Genomic DNA, 20,518 nt, shown 5'->3' with positions numbered 1-20,518 from the left:
GACATTTGGAGCGCTAAGAGCGTAGTAGTGGAAAAAGGAATATATTCATATATAAACTACACAGAAGCATTCTGTGAAACTTCTTTCTGATCTGAGCATTCAGCTAACAGAGTTAAACCATACATTTGATTGAGCAGTTTTGAAACACTCTGTCTGTAGAAAATGCAACTGGACATTCGTAGCGCTAAGTGGGTAATAGTGGAAAAAAGAATATGTTCAAATATAAACTACACAGAAGCATTGTATGAAACTTCTTTCTGTTCTGTGCATTCAACTAACAGAGTTGAACCTTACTTTTGATTGAGCCTTTCTGAAACACTCTTTCTGTAGAAACTGCAATTGGACATTCTGAGCGCTAAGAGGCCTCTATTGGGAAAAATAATATCTTCAAATAAAAACTACACCGAAGCATTGTGTGAAACTTATTTCTGATATGTTCATTAAGCTAACAGAGTTAAACCATACTTTTGATTGCGCAGTTCTGAACACTCTTTCTGTAGAAAATGCAAGTGGACATTCGGAGCGCTAAGAGGGTAATAGTGGAAAAAGGAATATATTCAAATATAAACTACACAGTAGCATTCTGTGAAAATTCTTTCTGTTCTGTGCATTCAACTAACAGAGTTGAACCTTACTTTTGATTGAGCCGTTCTGAAACACTCTTTCTGTAGAAACTGCAATTGGACATGCTAAGCGCTAAGAGGCCTACATTGGGAAAAAGAATATCTTCAAATAAAAACTACACAGATGCATTCTGTGAAACTTATTTCTGATCTGTAAATTCAGTTAACAGAGATAAAACATATTTTTGATTGAGCAGTTATGAAACACTCTTTTTGTAGAAAATACAAGTGGAGATTCGGAGCGCTAAGAGGGTAATAGTGGAAAAAGGAATGTCTTCAAATATAAACTACACAGAATCATTCGGTGAAACTTCTTTCTGATCTGTGCATTCAGCTAACAGAGTTAAACCATACTTTTGATTGAGCAGATCTGAACACTCTTTCTGTAGAAAATGCAACTGGACATTTGGAGCGCTAAGAGCGTAGTAGTGGAAAAAGGAATATATTCAAATATAAACTACACAGAAGCATTCTGTGAAACTTCTTTCTGATCTGAGCATTCAGCTAACAGAGTTAAACCATACTTTTGATTGAGGAGTTTTGAAACACTGTGTCTGTAGAAAATGCAACTGGACATTCGTAGCGCTAAGTGGGTAATAGTGGAAAAAAGAATATGTTCAAATATAAACTACACAGAAGCATTGTATGAAACTTCTTTCTGTTCTGTGCATTCAACTAACAGAGTTGAACCTTACTTTTGATTGAGCCGTTCTGAAACACTCTTTCTGTAGAAACTGCAATTGGACATTCTGAGCGCTAAGAGGCCTATATTGGGAAAAAGAATGTCTACAAATAAAAACTACACAGAAGAATTGTGTGAAACTTCTTTCTGTTCTGTTTGTTCAACTAAAAGAGTTGAACCTTAGTTTTGATTGAGCCGTTCTGAAACACTCTTTCTGTAGAAAATGCAAGTGGAGATTCGGAGCGCTAAGAGGGTAATAGTGGAAAAAGAATGTCTCCAAATATAAACTACACAGAATCATTCTGTGAAACTTCTTTCTGATCTGTGCATTCAGCTAACAGAGTTAAACCATACTTTTGATTGAGCAGATCTGAACACTCTTTCCGTAGAAAATGCAACTGGACATTTGGAGCGCTAAGAGAGTAGTAGTGGAAAAAGGAATATATTCAAATATAAACTACACAGAAGCATTCTGTGAAACTTCTTTCTGATCTGAGCATTCAGCTAACAGAGTTAAGCCATACTTTTGATTGAGCAGTTTTGAAACACTCTGTCTGTAGAAAATGCAACTGGACATTCGTAGCGCTAAGTGGGTAATAGTGGATAAAAGAATATGTTCAAATATAAACTACACAGAAGCATTGTATGAAACTTCTTTCTGTTCTGTGCATTCAACTAACAGAGTTGAACCTTACTTTTGATTGAGCCTTTCTGAAACACTCTTTCTGTAGAAACTGCAATTGGACATTCTGAGCGCTAAGAGGCCTCTATTGGGAGAAATAATATCTTCAAATAAAAACTACACAGAAGGATTGTGTGAAACTTATTTCTGATATGTTCATTAAGCTAACAGAGTTAAACCATACTTTTGATTGCGCAGTTCTGAACACTCTTTCTGTAGAAAATGCAAGTGGACATTCGGAGCGATAAGAGGGTAATAGTGGAAAAAGGAATATATTCAAATATAAACTGCACAGTAGCATTCTGTGAAAATTCTTTCTGTTCTGTGCATTCAACTAACAGAGTTGAACCTTACTTTTGATTGAGCCGTTCTGAAACACTCTTTCTGTAGAAACTGCAATTGGACATGCTAAGCGCTAAGAGGCCTACATTGGGAAAAAGAATATCTTCAAATAAAAACTACACAGATGCATTCTGTGAAACTTATTTCTGAACTGTAAATTCAGTTAACAGAGATAAAACATGTTTTTGATTGAGCAGTTATGAAACACTCTTTCTGTAGAAAATGCAAGTGGAGATTCGGAGCGCTAAGGGGGTAATAGTGGAAAAAGGAATGTCTTCAAATATAAACTACACAGAATCATTCGGTGAAACTTCTCTCTGATCTGTGCATTCAGCTAACAGAGTTAAACCATACTTTTGATTGAGCAGATCTGAACACTCTTTCTGTAGAAAATGCAACTGGACATTTGGAGCGCTAAGAGCGTAGTAGTGGAAAAAGGAATATATTCATATATAAACTACACAGAAGCATTCTGTGAAACTTCTTTCTGATCTGAGCATTCAGCTAACAGAGTTAAACCATACATTTGATTGAGCAGTTTTGAAACACTCTGTCTGTAGAAAATGCAACTGGACATTCGTAGCGCTAAGTGGGTAATAGTGGAAAAAACAATATGTTCAAATATAAACTACACAGAAGCATTGTATGAAACTTCTTTCTGTTCTGTGCATTCAACTAACAGAGTTGAACCTTACTTTTGATTGAGCCTTTCTGAAACACTCTTTCTGTAGAAACTGCAATTGGACATTCTGAGCGCTAAGAGGCCTCTATTGGGAAAAATAATATCTTCAAATAAAAACTACACCGAAGCATTGTGTGAAACTTATTTCTGATATGTTCATTAAGCTAACAGAGTTAAACCATACTTTTGATTGCGCAGTTCTGAACACTCTTTCTGTAGAAAATGCAAGTGGACATTCGGAGCGCTAAGAGGGTAATAGTGGAAAAAGGAATATATTCAAATATAAACTACACAGTAGCATTCTGTGAAAATTCTTTCTGTTCTGTGCATTCAACTAACAGAGTTGAACCTTACTTTTGATTGAGCCGTTCTGAAACACTCTTTCTGTAGAAACTGCAATTGGACATGCTAAGCGCTAAGAGGCCTACATTGGGAAAAAGAATATCTTCAAATAAAAACTACACAGATGCATTCTGTGAAACTTATTTCTGATCTGTAAATTCAGTTAACAGAGATAAAACATATTTTTGATTGAGCAGTTATGAAACACTCTTTTTGTAGAAAATACAAGTGGAGATTCGGAGCGCTAAGAGGGTAATAGTGGAAAAAGGAATGTCTTCAAATATAAACTACACAGAATCATTCGGTGAAACTTCTTTCTGATCTGTGCATTCAGCTAACAGAGTTAAACCATACTTTTGATTGAGCAGATCTGAACACTCTTTCTGTAGAAAATGCAACTGGACATTTGGAGCGCTAAGAGCGTAGTAGTGGAAAAAGGAATATATTCAAATATAAACTACACAGAAGCATTCTGTGAAACTTCTTTCTGATCTGAGCATTCAGCTAACAGAGTTAAACCATACTTTTGATTGAGGAGTTTTGAAACACTCTGTCTGTAGAAAATGCAACTGGACATTCGTAGCGCTAAGTGGGTAATAGTGGAAAAAAGAATATGTTCAAATATAAACTACACAGAAGCATTGTATGAAACTTCTTTCTGTTCTGTGCATTCAACTAACAGAGTTGAACCTTACTTTTGATTGAGCCGTTCTGAAACACTCTTTCTGTAGAAACTGCAATTGGACATTCTGAGCGCTAAGAGGCCTATATTGGGAAAAAGAATGTCTACAAATAAAAACTACACAGAAGAATTGTGTGAAACTTCTTTCTGTTCTGTTTGTTCAACTAAAAGAGTTGAACCTTAGTTTTGATTGAGCCGTTCTGAAACACTCTTTCTGTAGAAAATGCAAGTGGAGATTCGGAGCGCTAAGAGGGTAATAGTGGAAAAAGAATGTCTCCAAATATAAACTACACAGAATCATTCTGTGAAACTTCTTTCTGATCTGTGCATTCAGCTAACAGAGTTAAACCATACTTTTGATTGAGCAGATCTGAACACTCTTTCTGTAGAAAATGCAACTGGACATTTGGAGCGCTAAGAGAGTAGTAGTGGAAAAAGGAATATATTCAAATATAAACTACACAGAAGCATTCTGTGAAACTTCTTTCTGATCTGAGCATTCAGCTAACAGAGTTAAGCCATACTTTTGATTGAGCAGTTTTGAAACACTCTGTCTGTAGAAAATGCAACTGGACATTCGTAGCGCTAAGTGCGTAATAGTGGATAAAAGAATATGTTCAAATATAAACTACACAGAAGCATTGTATGAAACTTCTTTCTGTTCTGTGCATTCAACTAACAGAGTTGAACCTTACTTTTGATTGAGCCTTTCTGAAACACTCTTTCTGTAGAAACTGCAATTGGACATTCTGAGCGCTAAGAGGCCTCTATTGGGAGAAATAATATCTTCAAATAAAAACTACACAGAAGGATTGTGTGAAACTTATTTCTGATATGTTCATTAAGCTAACAGAGTTAAACCACACTTTTGATTGCGCAGTTCTGAACACTCTTTCTGTAGAAAATGCAAGTGGACATTCGGAGCGATAAGAGGGTAATAGTGGAAAAAGGAATATATTCAAATATAAACTGCACAGTAGCATTCTGTGAAAATTCTTTCTGTTCTGTGCATTCAACTAACAGAGTTGAACCTTACTTTTGATTGAGCCGTTCTGAAACACTCTTTCTGTAGAAACTGCAATTGGACATGCTAAGCGCTAAGAGGCCTACATTGGGAAAAAGAATATCTTCAAATAAAAACTACACAGATGCATTCTGTGAAACTTATTTCTGATCTGTAAATTCAGTTAACAGAGATAAAACATGTTTTTGATTGAGCAGTTATGAAACACTCTTTCTGTAGAAAATGCAAGTGGAGATTCGGAGCGCTAAGGGGGTAATAGTGGAAAAAGGAATGTCTTCAAATATAAACTACACAGAATCATTCGGTGAAACTTCTCTCTGATCTGTGCATTCAGCTAACAGAGTTAAACCATACTTTTGATTGAGCAGATCTGAACACTCTTTCTGTAGAAAATGCAACTGGACATTTGGAGCGCTAAGAGCGTAGTAGTGGAAAAAGGAATATATTCATATATAAACTACACAGAAGCATTCTGTGAAACTTCTTTCTGATCTGAGCATTCAGCTAACAGAGTTAAACCATACATTTGATTGAGCAGTTTTGAAACACTCTGTCTGTAGAAAATGCAACTGGACATTCGTAGCGCTAAGTGGGTAATAGTGGAAAAAAGAATATGTTCAAATATAAACTACACAGAAGCATTGTATGAAACTTCTTTCTGTTCTGTGCATTCAACTAACAGAGTTGAACCTTACTTTTGATTGAGCCTTTCTGAAACACTCTTTCTGTAGAAACTGCAATTGGACATTCTGAGCGCTAAGAGGCCTCTATTGGGAAAAATAATATCTTCAAATAAAAACTACACCGAAGAATTGTGTGAAACTTATTTCTGATATGTTCATTAAGCTAACAGAGTTAAACCATACTTTTGATTGCGCAGTTCTGAACACTCTTTCTGTAGAAAATGCAAGTGGACATTCGGAGCGCTAAGAGGGTAATAGTGGAAAAAGGAATATATTCAAATATAAACTACACAGTAGCATTCTGTGAAAATTCTTTCTGTTCTGTGCATTCAACTAACAGAGTTGAACCTTACTTTTGATTGAGCCGTTCTGAAACACTCTTTCTGTAGAAACTGCAATTGGACATGCTAAGCGCTAAGAGGCCTACATTGGGAAAAAGAATATCTTCAAATAAAAACTACACAGATGCATTCTGTGAAACTTATTTCTGATCTGTAAATTCAGTTAACAGAGATAAAACATATTTTTGATTGAGCAGTTATGAAACACTCTTTTTGTAGAAAATGCAAGTGGAGATTCGGAGCGCTAAGAGGGTAATAGTGGAAAAAGGAATGTCTTCAAATATAAACTACACAGAATCATTCAGTGAAAATTCTTTCTGATCTGTGCATTCAGCTAACAGAGTTAAACCATACTTTTGATTGAGCAGATCTGAACACTCTTTCTGTAGAAAATGCAACTGGACATTTGGAGCGCTAAGAGCGTAGTAGTGGAAAAAGGAATATATTCAAATATAAACTACACAGAAGAATTCTGTGAAACTTCTTTCTGATCTGAGCATTCAGCTAACAGAGTTAAACCATACTTTTGATTGAGCAGTTTTGAAACACTCTGTCTGTAGAAAATGCAACTGGACATTCGTAGCGCTAAGAGGGTAATAGTGGAAAAAAGAATATGTTCAAATATAAACTACACAGAAGCATTGTATGAAACTTCTTTCCGTTCTGTGCATTCAACTAACAGAGTTGAACCTTACTTTTGATTGAGCAGTTCTGAAACACTCTTTCTGTAGAAACTGCAATTGGACATTCTGAGCGCTAAGAGGCCTATATTGGGAAAAAGAATGTCTACAAATAAAAACTACACAGAAGAATTGTGTGAAACTTCTTTCTGTTCTGTTTGTTCAACTAAAGGAGTTGAACCTTAGTTTTGATTGAGCCGTTCTGAAACACTCTTTCTGTAGAAAATGCAAGTGGAGATTCGGAGCGCTAAGAGGGTAATAGTGGAAAAAGGAATGTCTCCAAATATAAACTACACAGAATCATTCTGTGAAACTTCTTTCTGATCTGCGCATTCAGCTAACAGAGTTAAAGCATACTTTTGATTGAGCAGATCTGAACACTCTTTCTGTAGAAAATGCAACTGGACATTTGGAGCGCTAAGAGAGTAGTAGTGGAAAAAGGGATATATTCAAATATAAACTACACAGAAGCATTCTGTGAAACTACTTTCTGATCTGAGCATTCAGCTAACAGAGTTAAACCATACTTTTGATTGAGCAGTTTTGAAACACTCTGTCTGTAGAAAATGCAACTGGACATTCGTAGCGCTAAGTGGGTAATAGTGGAAAAAAGAATATGTTCAAATATAAACTACACAGAAGCATTGTATGAAACTTCTTTCTGTTCTGTGCATTCAACTAACAGAGTTGAACCTTACTTTTGATTGAGCCTTTCTGAAACACTCTTTCTGTAGAAACTGCAATTGGACATTCTGAGCGCTAAGAGGCCTCTATTGGGAAAAATAATATCTTCAAATAAAAACTACACAGAAGCATTTTGTGAAACTTATTTCTGATATGTTCATTAAGCTAACAGAGTTAAACCATGCTTTTGATTGCGCAGTTCTGAACACTCTTTCTGTAGAAAATGCAAGTGGACATTCGGAGCGCTAAGAGGGTAATAGTGGAAAAAGGAATATATTCAAATATAAACTACACAGTAGCATTCTGTGAAAATTCTTTCTGTTCTGTGCATTCAACTAACAGAGTTGAACCTTACTTTTGATTGAGCCGTTCTGAAACACTCTTTCTGTAGAAACTGCAATTGGACATGCTAAGCGCTAAGAGGCCTACATTGGGAAAAAGAATATCTTCAAATAAAAACTACACAGATGCATTCTGTGAAACTTATTTCTGATCTGTAAATTCAGTTAACAGAGATAAAACATATTTTTGATTGAGCAGTTATGAAACACTCTTTTTGTAGAAAATGCAAGTGGAGATTCAGAGCGCTAAGAGTGTAATAGTGGAAAAAGGAATGTCTTCAAATATAAACTACACAGAATCATTCGGTGAAACTTCTTTCTGATCTGTGCATTCAGCTAACAGAGTTAAACCATACTTTTGATTGAGCAGATCTGAACACTCTTTCTGTAGAAAATGCAACTGGACATTTGGAGCGCTAAGAGCGTAGTAGTGGAAAAAGGAATATATTCAAATATAAACTACACAGAAGCATTCTGTGAAACCTCTTTCTGATCTGAGCATTCAGCTAACAGAGTTAAACCATACTTTTGATTGAGGAGTTTTGAAACACTCTGTCTGTAGAAAATGCAACTGGACATTCGTAGCGCTAAGTGGGTAATAGTGGAAAAAAGAATATGTTCAAATATAAACTACACAGAAGCATTGTATGAAACTTCTTTCTGTTCTGTGCATTCAACTAACTGAGTTGAACCTTACTTTTGATTGAGCCATTCTGAAACACTCTTTCTGTAGAAACTGCAATTGGACATTCTGAGCGCTAAGAGGCCTATATTGGGAAAAAGAATGTCTACAAATAAAAACTACACAGAAGAATTGTGTGAAACTTCTTTCTGTTCTGTTTGTTCGACTAAAAGAGTTGAACCTTAGTTTTGATTGAGCCGTTCTGAAACACTCTTTCTGTAGAAAATGCAAGTGGAGATTCGGAGCGCTAAGAGGGTAATAGTGGAAAAAGGAATGTCTCCAAATATAAACTACACAGAATCATTCTGTGAAAATTTTTTCTGATCTGTGCATTCAGCTAACAGAGTTAAAGCATACTTTTGATTGAGCCGTTCTGAAACACTCTTTCTGTAGAAACTGCAATTGGACATGCTAAGCGCTAAGAGGCCTACATTGGGAAAAAGAATATCTTCAAATAAAAACTACACAGATGCATTCTGTGAAACTTATTTCTGATCTGTAAATTCAGTTAACAGAGATAAAACATATTTTTGATTGAGCAGTTATGAAACACTCTTTTTGTAGAAAATGCAAGTGGAGATTCGGAGCGCTAAGAGGGTAATAGTGGAAAAAGGAATGTCTTCAAATATAAACTACACAGAATCATTCAGTGAAACTTCTTTCTGATCTGTGCATTCAGCTAACAGAGTTAAACCATACTTTTGATTGAGCAGATCTGAACACTCTTTCTGTAGAAAATGCAACTGGACATTTGGAGCGCTAAGAGCGTAGTAGTGGAAAAAGGAATATATTCAAATATAAACTACACAGAAGAATTCTGTGAAACTTCTTTCTGATCTGAGCATTCAGCTAACAGAGTTAAACCATACTTTTGATTGAGCAGTTTTGAAACACTCTGTCTGTAGAAAATGCAACTGGACATTCGTAGCGCTAAGAGGGTAATAGTGGAAAAAAGAATATGTTCAAATATAAACTACACAGAAGCATTGTATGAAACTTCTTTCCGTTCTGTGCATTCAACTAACAGAGTTGAACCTTACTTTTGATTGAGCAGTTCTGAAACACTCTTTCTGTAGAAACTGCAATTGGACATTCTGAGCGCTAAGAGGCCTATATTGGGAAAAAGAATGTCTACAAATAAAAACTACACAGAAGAATTGTGTGAAACTTCTTTCTGTTCTGTTTGTTCAACTAAAGGAGTTGAACCTTAGTTTTGATTGAGCCGTTCTGAAACACTCTTTCTGTAGAAAATGCAAGTGGAGATTCGGAGCGCTAAGAGGGTAATAGTGGAAAAAGGAATGTCTCCAAATATAAACTACACAGAATCATTCTGTGAAACTTCTTTCTGATCTGCGCATTCAGCTAACAGAGTTAAAGCATACTTTTGATTGAGCAGATCTGAACACTCTTTCTGTAGAAAATGCAACTGGACATTTGGAGCGCTAAGAGCGTAGTAGTGGAAAAAGGGATATATTCAAATATAAACTACACAGAAGCATTCTGTGAAACTACTTTCTGATCTGAGCATTCAGCTAACAGAGTTAAACCATACTTTTGATTGAGCAGTTTTGAAACACTCTGTCTGTAGAAAATGCAACTGGACATTCGTAGCGCTAAGTGGGTAATAGTGGAAAAAAGAATATGTTCAAATATAAACTACACAGAAGCATTGTATGAAACTTCTTTCTGTTCTGTGCATTCAACTAACAGAGTTGAACCTTACTTTTGATTGAGCCTTTCTGAAACACTCTTTCTGTAGAAACTGCAATTGGACATTCTGAGCGCTAAGAGGCCTCTATTGGGAAAAATAATATCTTCAAATAAAAACTACACAGAAGCATTTTGTGAAACTTATTTCTGATATGTTCATTAAGCTAACAGAGTTAAACCATGCTTTTGATTGCGCAGTTCTGAACACTCTTTCTGTAGAAAATGCAAGTGGACATTCGGAGCGCTAAGAGGGTAATAGTGGAAAAAGGAATATATTCAAATATAAACTACACAGTAGCATTCTGTGAAAATTCTTTCTGTTCTGTGCATTCAACTAACAGAGTTGAACCTTACTTTTGATTGAGCCGTTCTGAAACACTCTTTCTGTAGAAACTGCAATTGGACATGCTAAGCGCTAAGAGGCCTACATTGGGAAAAAGAATATCTTCAAATAAAAACTACACAGATGCATTCTGTGAAACTTATTTCTGATCTGTAAATTCAGTTAACAGAGATAAAACATATTTTTGATTGAGCAGTTATGAAACACACTCTTTGTAGAAAATGCAAGTGGAGATTCAGAGCGCTAAGAGGGTAATAGTGGAAAAAGGAATGTCTTCAAATATAAACTACACAGAATCATTCGGTGAAACTTCTTTCTGATCTGTGCATTCAGCTAACAGAGTTAAACCATACTTTTGATTGAGCAGATCTGAACACTCTTTCTGTAGAAAATGCAACTGGACATTTGGAGCGCTAAGAGCGTAGTAGTGGAAAAAGGAATATATTCAAATATAAACTACACAGAAGCATTCTGTGAAACCTCTTTCTGATCTGAGCATTCAGCTAACAGAGTTAAACCATACTTTTGATTGAGCAGTTTTGAAACACTCTGTCTGTAGAAAATGCAACTGGACATTCGTAGCGCTAAGTGGGTAATAGTGGAAAAAAGAATATGTTCAAATATAAACTACACAGAAGCATTGTATGAAACTTCTTTCTGTTCTGTGCATTCAACTAACTGAGTTGAACCTTACTTTTGATTGAGCCGTTCTGAAACACTCTTTCTGTAGAAACTGCAATTGGACATTCTGAGCGCTAAGAGGCCTATATTGGGAAAAAGAATGTCTACAAATAAAAACTACACAGAAGAATTGTGTGAAACTTCTTTCTGTTCTGTTTGTTCAACTAAAAGAGTTGAACCTTAGTTTTGATTGAGCCGTTCTGAAACACTCTTTCTGTAGAAAATGCAAGTGGAGATTCGGAGCGCTAAGAGGGTAATAGTGGAAAAAGGAATGTCTCCAAATATAAACTACACAGAATCATTCTGTGAAAATTTTTTCTGATCTGTGCATTCAGCTAACAGAGTTAAAGCATACTTTTGATTGAGCAGATCTGAACACTCTTTCTGTAGAAAATGCAACTGGACATTTGGAGCGCTAAGAGAGTAGTAGTGGAAAAAGGAATATATTCAAATATAAACTACACAGAAGCATTCTGTGAAACTACTTTCTGATCTGAGCATTCAGCTAACAGAGTTAAACCATACTTTTGATTGAGCAGTTTTGAAACACTCTGTCTGTAGAAAATGCAACTGGACATTCGTAGCGCTAAGTGGGTAATAGTGGAAAAAAGAATATGTTCAAATATAAACTACACAGAAGCATTGTATGAAACTTCTTTCTGTTCTGTGCATTCAACTAACAGAGTTGAACCTTACTTTTGATTGAGCCTTTCTGAAACACTCTTTCTGTAGAAACTGCAATTGGACATTCTGAGCGCTAAGAGGCCTCTATTGGGAAAAATAATATCTTCAAATAAAAACTACACAGAAGCATTGTGTGAAACTTATTTCTGATATGTTCATTAAGCTAACAGAGTTAAACCATACTTTTGATTGCGCAGTTCTGAACACTCTTTCTGTAGAAAATGCAAGTGGACATTCGGAGCGCTAAGAGGGTAATAGTGGAAAAAGGAATATATTCAAATATAAACTACACAGTAGCATTCTGTGAAAATTCTTTCTGTTCTGTGCATTCAACTAACAGATTTGAACCTTACTATTGATTGAGCCGTTCTGAAACACTCTTTCTGTAGAAACTGCAATTGGACATGCTAAGCGCTAAGAGGCCTACATTGGGAAAAAGAATATCTTCAAATAAAAACTACACAGATGCATTCTGTGAAACTTATTTCTGATCTGTAAATTCAGTTAACAGAGATAAAACATATTTTTGATTGAGCAGTTATGAAACACTCTTTTTGTAGAAAATGCAAGTGGAGATTCGGAGCGCTAAGTGGGTAATAGTGGAAAAAGGAATGTCTTCAAATATAAACTACACAGAATCATTCGGTGAAACTTCTTTCTGATCTGTGCATTCAGCTAACAGAGTTAAACCATACTTTTGATTGAGCAGATCTGAACACTCTTTCTGTAGAAAATGCAACTGGACATTTGGAGCGCTAAGAGCGTAGTAGTGGAAAAAGGAATATATTCAAATATAAACTACACAGAAGCATTCTGTGAAACCTCTTTCTGATCTGAGCATTCAGCTAACAGAGTTAAACCATACTTTTGATTGAGCAGTTTTGAAACACTCTGTCTGTAGAAAATGCAACTGGACATTCGTAGCGCTAAGTGGGTAATAGTGGAAAAAAGAATATGTTCAAATATAAACTACACAGAAGCATTGTATGAAACTTCTTTCTGTTCTGTGCATTCAACTAACTGAGTTGAACCTTACTTTTGATTGAGCCGTTCTGAAACACTCTTTCTGTAGAAACTGCAATTGGACATTCTGAGCGCTAAGAGGCCTATATTGGGAAAAAGAATGTCTACAAATAAAAACTACACAGAAGAATTGTGTGAAACTTCTTTCTGTTCTGTTTGTTCAACTAAAAGAGTTGAACCTTAGTTTTGATTGAGCCGTTCTGAAACACTCTTTCTGTAGAAAATGCAAGTGGAGATTCGGAGCGCTAAGAGGGTAATAGTGGAAAAAGGAATGTCTCCAAATATAAACTACACAGAATCATTCTGTGAAAATTTTTTCTGATCTGTGCATTCAGCTAACAGAGTTAAAGCATACTTTTGATTGAGCAGATCTGAACACTCTTTCTGTAGAAAATGCAACTGGACATTTGGAGCGCTAAGAGAGTAGTAGTGGAAAAAGGAATATATTCAAATATAAACTACACAGAAGCATTCTGTGAAACTACTTTCTGATCTGAGCATTCAGCTAACAGAGTTAAACCATACTTTTGATTGAGCAGTTTTGAAACACTCTGTCTGTAGAAAATGCAACTGGACATTCGTAGCGCTAAGTGGGTAATAGTGGAAAAAAGAATATGTTCAAATATAAACTACACAGAAGCATTGTATGAAACTTCTTTCTGTTCTGTGCATTCAACTAACAGAGTTGAACCTTACTTTTGATTGAGCCTTTCTGAAACACTCTTTCTGTAGAAACTGCAATGGGACATTCTGAGCGCTAAGAGGCCTCTATTGGGAAAAATAATATCTTCAAATAAAAACTACACAGAAGCATTGTGTGAAACTTATTTCTGATATGTTCATTAAGCTAACAGAGTTAAACCATACTTTTGATTGCGCAGTTCTGAACACTCTTTCTGTAGAAAATGCAAGTGGACATTCGGAGCGCTAAGAGGGTAATAGTGGAAAAAGGAATATATTCAAATATAAACTACACAGTAGCATTCTGTGAAAATTCTTTCTGTTCTGTGCATTCAACTAACAGATTTGAACCTTACTATTGATTGAGCCGTTCTGAAACACTCTTTCTGTAGAAACTGCAATTGGACATGCTAAGCGCTAAGAGGCCTACATTGGGAAAAAGAATATCTTCAAATAAAAACTACACAGATGCATTCTGTGAAACTTATTTCTGATCTGTAAATTCAGTTAACAGAGATAAAACATATTTTTGATTGAGCAGTTATGAAACACTCTTTTTGTAGAAAATGCAAGTGGAGATTCGGAGCGCTAAGAGGGTAATAGTGGAAAAAGGAATGTCTTCAAATATAAACTACACAGAATCATTCGGTGAAACTTCTTTCTGATCTGTGCATTCAGCTAACAGAGTTAAACCATACTTTTGATTGAGCAGATCTGAACACTCTTTCTGTAGAAAATGCAACTGGACATTTGGAGCGCTAAGAGCGTAGTAGTGGAAAAAGGAATATATTCAAATATAAACTACACAGAAGCATTCTGTGAAACCTCTTTCTGATCTGAGCATTCAGCTAACAGAGTTAAACCATACTTTTGATTGAGCAGTTTTGAAACACTCTGTCTGTAGAAAATGCAACTGGACATTCGTAGCGCTAAGTGGGTAATAGTGGAAAAAAGAATATGTTCAAATATAAACTACACAGAAGCATTGTATGAAACTTCTTTCTGTTCTGTGCATTCAACTAACTGAGTTGAACCTTACTTTTGATTGAGTCGTTCTGAAACACTCTTTCTGTAGAAACTGCAATTGGACATTCTGAGCGCTAAGAGGCCTATATTGGGAAAAAGAATGTCTACAAATAAAAACTACACAGAAGAATTGTGTGAAACTTCTTTCTGTTCTGTTTGTTCAACTAAAAGAGTTGAACCTTAGTTTTGATTGAGCCGTTCTGAAACACTCTTTCTGTAGAAAATGCAAGTGGAGATTCGGAGCACTAAGAGGGTAATAGTGGAAAAAGGAATGTCTCCAAATATAAACTACACAGAATCATTCTGTGAAACTTCTTTCTGATCTGTGCATTCAGCTAACAGAGTTAAAGCATACTTTTGATTGAGCAGATCTGAACACTCTTTCTGTAGAAAATGCAACTGGACATTTGGAGCGCTAAGAGCGTAGTAGTGGAAAAAGGAATATATTCAAATATAAACTACACAGAAGCATTCTGTTAAACTTCTTTCTGATCTGAGCATTCAGCTAACAGAGTTAAACCATACTTTTGATTGAGCAGTTTTGAAACACTCTGTCTGTAGAAAATGCAACTGGACATTCGTAGCGCCAAGTGGGTAATAGTGGAAAAAAGAATATGTTCAAATATAAACTACACAGAAGCATTGTATGAAACTTCTTTCTGTTCTGTGCATTCAACTAACAGAGTTGAACCTTACTTTTGATTGAGCCGTTCTGAAACACTCTTTCTGTAGAAACTGCAATTGGACATTCTGAGCGCTAAGAGGCCTATATTGGGAAAAAGAATGTCTACAAATAAATACTACACAGAAGAATTGTGTGAAACTTCTTTCTGTTCTGTTTGTTCAACTAAAAGAGTTGAAAAATAGTTTTGATTGTGCCGTTCTGAAACACTCTTTCTGTAGAAAATGCAAGTGGAGATTCGCAGCGCTAAGAGGGTAATAGTGGAAAAAGGAATGTCTCCAAATATAAACTACACAGAATCATTCTGTGAAACTTCTTTCTGATCTGTGCATTCAGCTAACAGAGTTAAACCATACTTTTGATTGAGCAGATCTGAAAACTCTTTCTGTAGAAAATGCAACTGGACATTTGGAGCGCTAAGAGAGTAGTAATGAAAAAAGGAATATATTCAAATATAAACTACACAGAAGCATTCTGTGAAACTTCTTTCTGATCTGAGCATTCAGCTAACAGAGTTAAACCATACTTTTGATTGAGCAGTTTTGAAACACTCTGTCTGTAGAAAATGAAACTGGACATTCGTAGCGCCAAGTGGGTAATAGTGGAAAGAAGAATATGTTCAACTATAAACTACACAGAAGCATTGTATGAAACTTCTTTCTGTTCTGTGCATTCAACTAACAGAGTTGAACCTTACTTTTGTTTGAGCCTTTCTGAAACACTCTTTCCGTAGAAACTGCAATTGGACATTCTGAGCGCTAAGAGGCCTCTATTGGGAAAAATAATATCTTCAAATAAAAACTACACAGAAGCATTGTGTGAAACTTATTTCTGATATGTTCATTAAGCAAACAGAGTTAAACCATACTTTTGATTGCGCAGTTCTGAACACTCTTTCTGTAGAAAATGCAAGTGTACATTCGGAGCGCTAAGAGGGTAATAGTGGAAAAAGGAATATATTCAAATATAAACTACACAGTAGCATTCTGTGAAAATTCTTTCTGTTCTGTGCATTCAACTAACAGAGTTGAACCTTACTTTTGATTGAGCCGTTCTGAAACACTCTTTCTGTAGAAACTGCAATTGGACATGCTAAGCGCTAAGAGGCCTACATTGGGAAAAAGAATATCTTCAAATAAAAACTACACAGATGCATTCTGTGAAACTTATTTCTGATCTGTAAATTCAGTTAACAGAGATAAAACATATTTTTGATTCAGCAGTTATGAAACACTCTTTTTGTAGAAAATGCAAGTGGAGATTCGGAGCGCTAAGAGGGTAATAGTGGAAAAAGGAATGTCTTCAAATATAAACTACACAGAATCATTCGGTGAAACTTCTTTCTGATCTGTGCATTCAGCTAACAGAGTTAAACCATACTTTTGATTGAGCAGATCTGAACACTCTTTCTGTAGAAAATGCAACTGGACATTTGGAGCGCTAAGAGAGTAGTAGTGGAAAAAGGAATATATTCAAATATAAACTACACAGAAGCATTCTGTGAAACTACTTTCTGATCTGAGCATTCAGCTAACAGAGTTAAACCATACTTTTGATTGAGCAGTTTTGAAACACTCTGTCTGTAGAAAATGCAACTGGACATTCGTAGCGCTAAGTGGGTAATAGTGGAAAAAAGAATATGTTCAAATATAAACTACACAGAAGCATTGTATGAAACTTCTTTCTGTTCTGTGCATTCAACTAACAGAGTTGAACCTTACTTTTGATTGAGCCTTTCTGAAACACTCTTTCTGTAGAAACTGCAATTGGACATTCTGAGCGCTAAGAGGCCTCTATTGGGAAAAAGAATATCTTCAAATAAAAACTACACAGAAGCATTGTGTGAAACTTATTTCTGATATGTTCATTAAGCTAACAGAGTTAAACCATACTTTTGATTGCGCAGTTCTGAACACTCTTTCTGTAGAAAATGCAAGTGGACATTCGGAGCGCTAAGAGGGTAATAGTGGAAAAAGGAATATATTCAAATATAAACTACACAGTAGCATTCTGTGAAAATTCTTTCTGTTCTGTGCATTCAACTAACAGATTTGAACCTTACTATTGATTGAGCCGTTCTGAAACACTCTTTCTGTAGAAACTGCAATTGGACATGCTAAGCGCTAAGAGGCCTACATTGGGAAAAAGAATATCTTCAAATAAAAACTACACAGATGCATTCTGTGAAACTTATTTCTGATCTGTAAATTCAGTTAACAGAGATAAAACATATTTTTGATTGAGCAGTTATGAAACACTCTTTTTGTAGAAAATGCAAGTGGAGATTCGGAGCGCTAAGTGGGTAATAGTGGAAAAAGGAATGTCTTCAAATATAAACTACACAGAATCATTCGGTGAAACTTCTTTCTGATCTGTGCATTCAGCTAACAGAGTTAAACCATACTTTTGATTGAGCAGATCTGAACACTCTTTCTGTAGAAAATGCAACTGGACATTTGGAGCGCTAAGAGCGTAGTAGTGGAAAAAGGAATATATTCAAATATAAACTACACAGAAGCATTCTGTGAAACCTCTTTCTGATCTGAGCATTCAGCTAACAGAGTTAAACCATACTTTTGATTGAGCAGTTTTGAAACACTCTGTCTGTAGAAAATGCAACTGGACATTCGTAGCGCTAAGTGGGTAATAGTGGAAAAAAGAATATGTTCAAATATAAACTACACAGAAGCATTGTATGAAACTTCTTTCTGTTCTGTGCATTCAACTAACTGAGTTGAACCTTACTTTTGATTGAGCCGTTCTGAAACACTCTTTCTGTAGAAACTGCAATTGGACATTCTGAGCGCTAAGAGGCCTATATTGGGAAAAAGAATGTCTACAAATAAAAACTACACAGAAGAATTGTGTGAAACTTCTTTCTGTTCTGTTTGTTCAACTAAAAGAGTTGAACCTTAGTTTTGATTGAGCCGTTCTGAAACACTCTTTCTGTAGAAAATGCAAGTGGAGATTCGGAGCGCTAAGAGGGTAATAGTGGAAAAAGGAATGTCTCCAAATATAAACTACACAGAATCATTCTGTGAAAATTTTTTCTGATCTGTGCATTCAGCTAACAGAGTTAAAGCATACTTTTGATTGAGCAGATCTGAACACTCTTTCTGTAGAAAATGCAACTGGACATTTGGAGCGCTAAGAGAGTAGTAGTGGAAAAAGGAATATATTCAAATATAAACTACACAGAAGCATTCTGTGAAACTACTTTCTGATCTGAGCATTCAGCTAACAGAGTTAAACCATACTTTTGATTGAGCAGTTTTGAAACACTCTGTCTGTAGAAAATGCAACTGGACATTCGTAGCGCTAAGTGGGTAATAGTGGAAAAAAGAATATGTTCAAATATAAACTACACAGAAGCATTGTATGAAACTTCTTTCTGTTCTGTGCATTCAACTAACAGAGTTGAACCTTACTTTTGATTGAGCCTTTCTGAAACACTCTTTCTGTAGAAACTGCAATTGGACATTCTGAGCGCTAAGAGGCCTCTATTGGGAAAAATAATATCTTCAAATAAAAACTACACAGAAGCATTGTGTGAAACTTATTTCTGATATGTTCATTAAGCTAACAGAGTTAAACCATACTTTTGATTGCGCAGTTCTGAACACTCTTTCTGTAGAAAATGCAAGTGGACATTCGGAGCGCTAAGAGGGTAATAGTGGAAAAAGGAATATATTCAAATATAAACTACACAGTAGCATTCTGTGAAAATTCTTTCTGTTCTGTGCATTCAACTAACAGATTTGAACCTTACTATTGATTGAGCCGTTCTGAAACACTCTTTCTGTAGAAACTGCAATTGGACATGCTAAGCGCTAAGAGGCCTACATTGGGAAAAAGAATATCTTCAAATAAAAACTACACAGATGCATTCTGTGAAACTTATTTCTGATCTGTAAATTCAGTTAACAGAGATAAAACATATTTTTGATTGAGCAGTTATGAAACACTCTTTTTGTAGAAAATGCAAGTGGAGATTCGGAGCGCTAAGAGGGTAATAGTGGAAAAAGGAATGTCTTCAAATATAAACTACACAGAATCATTCGGTGAAACTTCTTTCTGATCTGAGCATTCAGCTAACAGAGTTAAACCATACTTTTGATTGAGCAGTTTTGAAACACTCTGTCTGTAGAAAATGAAACTGGACATTCGTAGCGCCAAGTGGGTAATAGTGGAAAGAAGAATATGTTCAACTATAAACTACACAGAAGCATTGTATGAAACTTCTTTCTGTTCTGTGCATTCAACTAACAGAGTTGAACCTTACTTTTGTTTGAGCCTTTCTGAAACACTCTTTCCGTAGAAACTGCAATTGGACATTCTGAGCGCTAAGAGGCCTCTATTGGGAAAAATAATATCTTCAAATAAAAACTACACAGAAGCATTGTGTGAAACTTATTTCTGATATGTTCATTAAGCAAACAGAGTTAAACCATACTTTTGATTGCGCAGTTCTGAACACTCTTTCTGTAGAAAATGCAAGTGTACATTCGGAGCGCTAAGAGGGTAATAGTGGAAAAAGGAATATATTCAAATATAAACTACACAGTAGCATTCTGTGAAAATTCTTTCTGTTCTGTGCATTCAACTAACAGAGTTGAACCTTACTTTTGATTGAGCCGTTCTGAAACACTCTTTCTGTAGAAACTGCAATTGGACATGCTAAGCGCTAAGAGGCCTACATTGGGAAAAAGAATACCTTCAAATAAAAACTACACAGATGCATTCTGTGAAACTTATTTCTGATCTGTAAATTCAGTTAACAGAGATAAAACATATTTTTGATTCAGCAGTTATGAAACACTCTTTATGTAGAAAATGCAAGTGGAGATTCGGAGCGCTAAGAGGGTAATAGTGGAAAAAGGAATGTCTTCAAATATAAACTACACAGAATCATTCGGTGAAACTTCTTTCTGATCTGTGCATTCAGCTAACAGAGTTAAACCATACTTTTGATTGAGCAGATCTGAACACTCTTTCTGTAGAAAATGCAACTGGACATTTGGAGCGCTAAGAGCGTGGTAGTGGAAAAAGGAATATATTCAAATATAAACTACACAGAAGCATTCTGTGAAACTTCTTTCTGATCTGAGCATTCAGCTAACAGAGTTAAACCATACTTTTGATTGAGCAGTTTTGAAACACTCTGTCTGTAGAAAATGCAACTGGACATTCGTAGCGCTAATTGGGTAATAGAGGAAAA

Source organism: Symphalangus syndactylus, chromosome 17 (genome assembly GCF_028878055.3).
Source record: "Symphalangus syndactylus isolate Jambi chromosome 17, NHGRI_mSymSyn1-v2.1_pri, whole genome shotgun sequence".
NCBI classification, from domain to species: Eukaryota; Metazoa; Chordata; class Mammalia; order Primates; family Hylobatidae; genus Symphalangus; species Symphalangus syndactylus.
Note: the sequence above shows the minus strand (reverse complement) of the source record.